Below are 7,645 nucleotides of genomic sequence, written 5' to 3' on the forward strand. Positions count from 1 at the left end.
ATGTGCCCGACACATGCTTAGACTCGACGAGTTGAAGATCCTACTCGCCGAGTCCTTATTTTCCAAACTTACACTTTACCCCTTGAACTCTTGATTCTGACTTGGGATGTTACATAGACTTTCCTAGCAGTGGTCCTCCGATGTGACAACCCGAAATTTTTTGCTTTAAAATCCATTCAATTCAATCAAAGTCAGACTCACTCTGCTATCTTTTAGCACTGTTTAGAGTCTGTTTGAGTGTTCTTAGCCCTATACACTTAAGGAATGAGTGTTAAGAGTACATGCTAAAGCCACAGAACAACAAATCAAGCTTAGCCTCACCAAATGGGAGTTCACGGCCTAAGCACAAGAGTTTACGGCCGTAAACTCAAGGCATGGCTGTAAACTCCCCTATATAGGCTCATATTCTTCAACTTTCTTCATTAGTTCATTTCCACCTCAAGAACACTTCCATTCTCTCTCAAGTATCATCCCGATTTTCTTCCTTTATCTTCAAAAGTCGTAAGTATTCTTTCCTTAGTATGTTGTTAATCCTTCTTAACTAGTTTCATCCTCATGATTCATCCATGGAAATCATGTTTTCTTAGATCTTCAAGAAACACCAAGAACACCAAGAACACACACTAGTGTTCTTGGCCAAGATCGCCCCTTTGAAGCCTCCATATTGTAAGTATCCCTTCATTATACTTCATATCTACTAAGAGGCATTGAATCACACCCTTGAAACATGTATTTCCCAAGAATATCTTGAGTTTACAGTCCAAGATCTTCCCTGACCGTAAACTCCATGTGGATGCATGTTTGGACCTTAAGCTCTTCCAACAACCAAGCCTTAGACCTTGGAACCTCATTAGATGTTGTAGGATCTTAAAACACACACATATGTATACTTGACCATGAGTTTACGGCCGTAAACTCCCTTGGCCGTAAACCCATGGCCATAAACTCCAAGTTAGTGCCATTCACTTTCCTTTGATGAATCACATGTGATTCAACACTTTATGTCCAAGTTCCTTAGTCCCTTAGGTTGTTTCCTTCATGATTAAGTTGTATTATACACTAATTATACACATATATGTACCAATATATGTCATTAGGAATCATTTGTGTATCGGAACTTCATTCGTGGAACTTCTCATCCTTACTAGAATCAATTGGATCACCAATCATAAGGTGAGTTCATACCCCTACATTTTATCACTTTTCACTATTTTAGGGGGGGGGGGATACAAGTCTAAACACAAGTAAGTGTGTTTATAATAAACAAAACTCTATAAATGTTGTAAATGACATCAAGTCATCAAAATGCTTTTAAATTTAAATAAACTCTTTTGAATATTGTAAAATGCTTATAAACTCATTTAAATATTGGGAAATGCTTTTAAATGTTTTATAAAATCTTTTAACTTATATTGTGTATAATTGATGTCTGTGTAGATATACTTATTTAAGTAGTGTTTAAAGGACTTAGGACCGACTACCAGCTTTATTCCCTTTTCCTTGTTTGGATGTGGGCTTAGAGTGAGGTTGTTTGTTCGAATGTCGTTCAAATATTAATTATATATTATGTATATGTATGTTGATATAAAAGTTCTAAAAGTCAGTTTAATACCTTGGGTAGAAATGGTATTCTTTCATGTTAAGTCAGTTCAGTTCAGTCAGTCAATTACAGAGAACTTACTAGTAAACTATAGGGAGTATAGTTTAGAGAGTCAATGCTCATTACTTGGTAGATCAATACTTATCACTTGGTAGTTCATTGAAGTCATAACAATACATGGAGATCTAATACTTATTAGTCTTATCTCTTCATAAAGTACGAACAATAATACGAACTAAACATAAAGAACTAAAAAAGGTACATCTTTCAATGTACCATACATATAAAAGGGGTACCCGAGCACGGTACTGTACCTTCAGTTAACATGGGTATGCGAGCATAGTACCACGACACCACTCATAGGTGGGTACACGCGCATAGTACCAACACCCAAACATAACAAGAACATAGGTAGTAGTATCTGTGATTGCTTAGGACATAGACATAAGTTATGTACAATGAGAAACTGATAGACGGTTGATTGTGTGAAACTCTGTTTTGTTTTCCTTTTCCTTGTTTAGATGTAGGGGTACGACAGGATCGCACAATCAACTGTCCGCCCATTTCTGATTATGTATAATAAGTATGTACTAAGTGAATCACAGGATAGTCTTTTCAAAGAGTATTCAGAGTACTATTCAGAGGAACATAACAATCGCACTATAGTCTTTTCATAGTATATTTATTATACTATGAACTGAGACTGAACTTGCTATTTTAATAGCATAGTATCCAACACAAGAATGGTTTTATGAGATATAAAACTAAGTATACTATTCCATAGTATATTTATACATTCATTAAGTCGTACTTTTGGAGAGTTACAAGCTGACTATTCCATAACACAGTACGCCAACCTTCAGTGTAACGGTTTTCGGAGATAAAATCATAGTTTGATAACAGTTAGGGAATATGGGTTTTTCTAGGTTCAATGGTAACATTTTCTTGGTATTCTAGTAACATTATCTAGGCATTCTAGTTCATTATAAAGGATTCGTAAGAAGGTTATTATTATGATTTCCTCGCTTATACATTCCCGAGTTATATATAACAAAGATCTGGTAGACAATAGAATGTGAGATTTCTAACTTAGTTTCTTTTCCTTGTTTGGATGTGAAACTAGGGTAGAACCCCACAATTTATTGTCCGCCCCACCTTGATTATATCATAACGTGTATAAGCTAAGTTTTCATGGATATTAACTCGTCTCTTAGTCGGAATCAGTATAACATAGATTACTTTTAATTATAACTATAATCCTTCAGTTTATACGAAAGGTTATATATCACTACAAGAAAAAAGGCCTTTTACGACGCTCATTGCGCGTCGTAAACGGCTCAGACGACGCGCAAATGCGTGTCAAGGAAGGCCCTGTCATAAAGAGAGACGACGCGCATTTACGACGCTCATTTACGACGCACAATTACGACGCGCGTTTACGTCACGCAATGCATATCAAGAAAGGCCCTGTCATAAAGAAAGACGACACGCATTTGCGTGTCGTAACCTTACGATGCGCGTGTTAATGACACGCAATGCGTATCAAAAAAGCCCCTGTCAAGAAAGACCATGTCATAAATGAAGATGACACACATTTTTGCGTATCGTAATTTTAAATTTTTTTAAAAAAAAATTTATTTATGGATTTACTTATTTTCATATTAAATTTGCATTTGATGTCACATAATGGAAAATAAAATACCATATACAAGTAATACAATGCATTGCACAAAAGTTAATGTTATACAAATAATCATTCCAATAGTAGACAAAATAATTAGATACAAGAAATATGAAAAACTTGAAATCCCTGAGATTAATAGTTCTAACAGAAACTTCATGTGAGATACATACAGTTGGACCAGTAAGCAAGGATGTTCCTGAATCCACAATAGTAGCACAAGAACACGTATACATCTTCTGCTACTGTTGAAGGTCGTCATGATAGTTGTTATGATTTAAGCATATATAACAAAAAACCAATAAGTGACTATGAGAATTTAGATAGCGACAAATCCAATTTAAATGGACGAATGAGAAACAATGGACTTTAAAAACTTACATGTAACAAAATGATCAAAGGCTTCATGGTATGAAAAGGATACATATACACACATGTTGGTACCGGCTCACGGAGCTCTAATTCCTCAACAGATATGACCGTGCTTGTATCCGTGTGAACCATTGAATCATCTCCATATATGCCTAACCACCTTCTTCTTCTCCTTGCATCCTTTCCCCATCCATGGATTGTATCTCTTATACTTTGTGGAATTAATGTTGCCTAGCTTGTAATTCGTACCCATCTGTGTACAATAATACACTGTTCATGTTACTATATCCCATATCATTGCGACATTGTCATATAAGTGTCTGTATATGTCAGAGTCTCCCACATCTTTTTGGATATTTTCATGAAAAAATCATACCTGGGTAACTAGGGCATAGAGTGGTGGGGTGATATAGCTGCATAAGAATTGGCCCACAAACCTGGATAATGGATACAAGAGATAAGAATACTTAGAGGTTTAATTTTGTATGAAATTCATGTCAAAATTGAAAGGAACTTCATTCAAACCCTAAAAACTGGTGTATGTACGCGAGCATGTGGTTCTTGATGAAAAAATCATTATAATTGAATTTCCACTAGAATAACAAAAGTGCATAGTTGATGTATAAATATATAATGCCAACTTTTGAGATGAAAATATGTTAGGGGATTAAGTAGAAGAAATTACCCCGAACCAAAAGAAAGAAGCTAGCTCAAACGCTTTCTACATACGAATTGATCATGAGTTATGAAGTTGTTTTACTAGCCCTAAAAACAAACACTTGATGGAAATGAAGAATCAAATGGAAGGAAACTACACAAACCAGGAATTATTGTATGAATTCAGTAGGATAAGATTTGCAAAGCACCTGTAAGGTAAAAGTAAATAAATAAAATAAAACTTAAAGAGAATAAGTACTTAAAAGTATATTTGCTGTAAATAATAATCAATACCTCAATGGGAGTAAGCATCTTTTTTTCACTAATTTTATCATATTTCTGCTTAATTCTTGGTGCCAGCTTTTAACCCCTCCCATGGAAGGCTACAACAGCATACACATATTTCATAATATAAGCTAAGATGATGATGTATATGACTATATTCCACAGATTTCAGATTTTTAGTCATTTCACCACAGATTCATAGATTTCATCACAAATAAGTCACAGATTAAATACATTCAACTGATTCAAGTATACAAATAAAATAAAAGAATGTAGAAGGATTGTAAGAAAAACATACCTCACTGCCTTTTGGTATTGTTTGCATAGCACATAAAGTTGCCATTCTGCCTTCAAATACAAGAACTGAATTTGGAGAGCAGCTGTAAAATCAAAGTCATTTGTTAGTTGATGTGAGTGAAGTTTCAAAGAAGAAAATACCATTTTTACCCCTAAAGTCACCTGTGATTTATAATGGAAATGAAGGGATATAGTCCAGTTCCAAATGGTATCAGCTCACTGTCACAAATTGTATGTGCATTGCATGCAAGCTGTGTGCGATTAAAATAATATGTATTGTGATGCTAAGTTTCAATGGTTTTTGTTGTTAAACTTGACACATTTTCATAAAGATATCTCGGAAGTTAAAGAGAAGCAGTTGGTGTTATACGCACCAACTGCTTCTCTTCAATAGTTATTGTTTATGTACCTTGCGAGATAAAAGCTCACGAATTGTGTTGGCTAAAGGTATCACCGAGTCCAAACTCATGCTTTCTAATCTGGAAATCAATAAATACCATAAAGAAGTCAACTTTCATATTGTTGACTTTTAGTTTTAGTCAAATTGAAAATTTCGAAACAGAATAAGGTTACCTTTCTGTGATTTGTCCAGAAGTTTCTTGCTTTTTAATGAATTCAAGAGCTTCCTCTAGTCTTCCTAGATTGAAATAGGATTTAACAATCAGGGTTGACCTCCATGAATTAGGGCTTGTGTGTGTGTCCACCTCAGCAGAATTAGGATTCTGCTCACACATTTGAATAACCTGTTCATATCTTCGTAACTGAAAAACAGACAAGAGTGTTGAATTGAATCATATAAGTTATCAAGAATTAAGTAGAGAAAATTATAAACTACTTTGTAACACAAACCGTGATTAAGATATCTGCTTTCATTTGAAGTAATTGCTCTGAGAAATTGCTAATCTGCAGAGCTTCATCAATAACTCTCAATGCAGATTCTAATTCATCAGATGTTCTTCGTGGAAGTTCTGTATATTGCTTAATGCATTTTGTTACTTTCATAAAGATAAACATTTAATAATTAAACCAATGTTTATAGGTGATGAGTAGTAATTGCTTACCTTAAAAATACAAGCTTGGAGTTTTATATCTTTTGGGTCCCCATCTCGATCAAACACATCAAAAGTGATCATAATTGGGACTTTTGCTGCCGACTGTAATGGGATTCCACTATTGACCTGAATGCCCCTCACAAGCTTACTAGGATCTGTTGGTAGATAACAATCATCTCCAGGTAACTGAATTTTTTCCAACCCTCTGTACCCATATCGTTTATAAAATTAATAACCAGTAAACTACTATATGCTAAAAACAGGAAAACATAACATTTAATCAATATATAAATGAAACAACTGAGATATACCTCTTGATGCTAGCTCTCATTTCTTCTTTGGGGAGTGGATACAGAGCACCTGATATAGTGGTGACTTTTTCAAAGAAATCAAATTCTCTGTGAAATACTTCACGTGCCTCGGGGCTATAACCATCAATTATGTGGTCTCTAACAATGGGGAGTAGAGCTAGAAATTCTTGTGTCTGAGAAGGACAAAATGGTCAAAACTTAGAAATATGTTTGTAAATCATAAAAAACAAGTGATGTTAGTGCAAAGCAGATATAGCCATATAGGTAATAAGACACATTTACACGTTTCCACTGCACATACACTAATAATAAAACACAATAACACAACACACAATAAAAAAAATATAACAAAAGAACATAAACTATTTTTTTTTAAATCTTATGTGAAAATGACTGACACTGACTCACCCCTGTCTAAAACAACACAATCATTGTAGTAAAAACATCATAGCGACTCAACCAACCACCGGTTCCATGGCCTCCAAACATGAGAAGCTGAAAAAGATATATTTTTTTTAAATAATAATAATAATGTTAATAAAAGTTGAAATTTGAAGAAAAGGAGACTAACATAGTGGCCTCCAGAGGTGACAGTATGCCCGCATCGGGCAGCTGGAGCTTGCCCGGGCAGCTTTAACTGTGTCCATCCAGGCGCTTCGTTATCTTCCTTACACAAACAATTCAAACACATACTTCGTTAGTATTAAGACAATATAGTTTTACGGGAAGTAAGGGTAAAATGGTCATTTAGTCACGTTCAGAAGGTTTATTCGGTCTATAAAAGTAACAGACTTTATGTATATAGCATTTTATCCAGACATCATTACCCATACCTTCTTCAATGAGACCCTTTAAACCCCATAAATCACCCATGATTGGTCCTCCACCTCCTGCCAAAAGATCAATAGAATGATTAGAATCATTATTAAATAATTAAATATTATGAAAAAGAATAGAAAAAAAAACAGGCATTGAATTTGAGGTCACCTCTGCCACCATATACAAGCAACCGTTTCTCAACCATAGTGGCTGTATGACCACACCTTGGTGGTGGCAATGTTCCTGTAACTGCTAACTCTCTCCACTCCAATGACACTATTTAAAAATCATAAAACATAGAGATAATATTCATCATCATAATAGTAAACGCATAAATAAAAGTAAAAGGATAAGATTTTTAAGACAGAAACATTACTTGTATCCAAGACAAATACATCTAATAACCACTTTTTACCATCCCATCCACCATACCTATAATAAGCATGTAAGGGACCATTATTATTAAGGTATGTATGTACATATGGGTAACAAATAGGGAATAATTGTGAGTAGCAATTCTGACATTACTATTTTATGGTTCCCAATGGCTGAAGCAGCAACAAAATCTCTT

The 7,645-nt window shown here is 34.6% G+C and overlaps 1 long non-coding RNA gene across 1 annotated transcript; it reads right to left on the reverse strand.

The window, feature by feature from the left end:
- Window positions 1–6,695: 6,695 nt before the first annotated feature.
- On the reverse strand, window positions 6,696–7,358 carry LOC128127175 (uncharacterized). The gene is made up of 3 exons (XR_008225237.1): window positions 7,243–7,358; window positions 6,827–7,145; window positions 6,696–6,750 (listed from the first exon to the last, which is right to left on the reverse strand). It is a non-coding gene; the product is annotated as an uncharacterized LOC128127175 (long non-coding RNA).
- Window positions 7,359–7,645: the final 287 nt, after the last annotated feature.

The sequence above is a fragment of the Lactuca sativa genome, chromosome 7 (genome assembly GCF_002870075.4).
Source record: "Lactuca sativa cultivar Salinas chromosome 7, Lsat_Salinas_v11, whole genome shotgun sequence".
Classification (NCBI taxonomy): domain Eukaryota; kingdom Viridiplantae; phylum Streptophyta; class Magnoliopsida; order Asterales; family Asteraceae; genus Lactuca; species Lactuca sativa.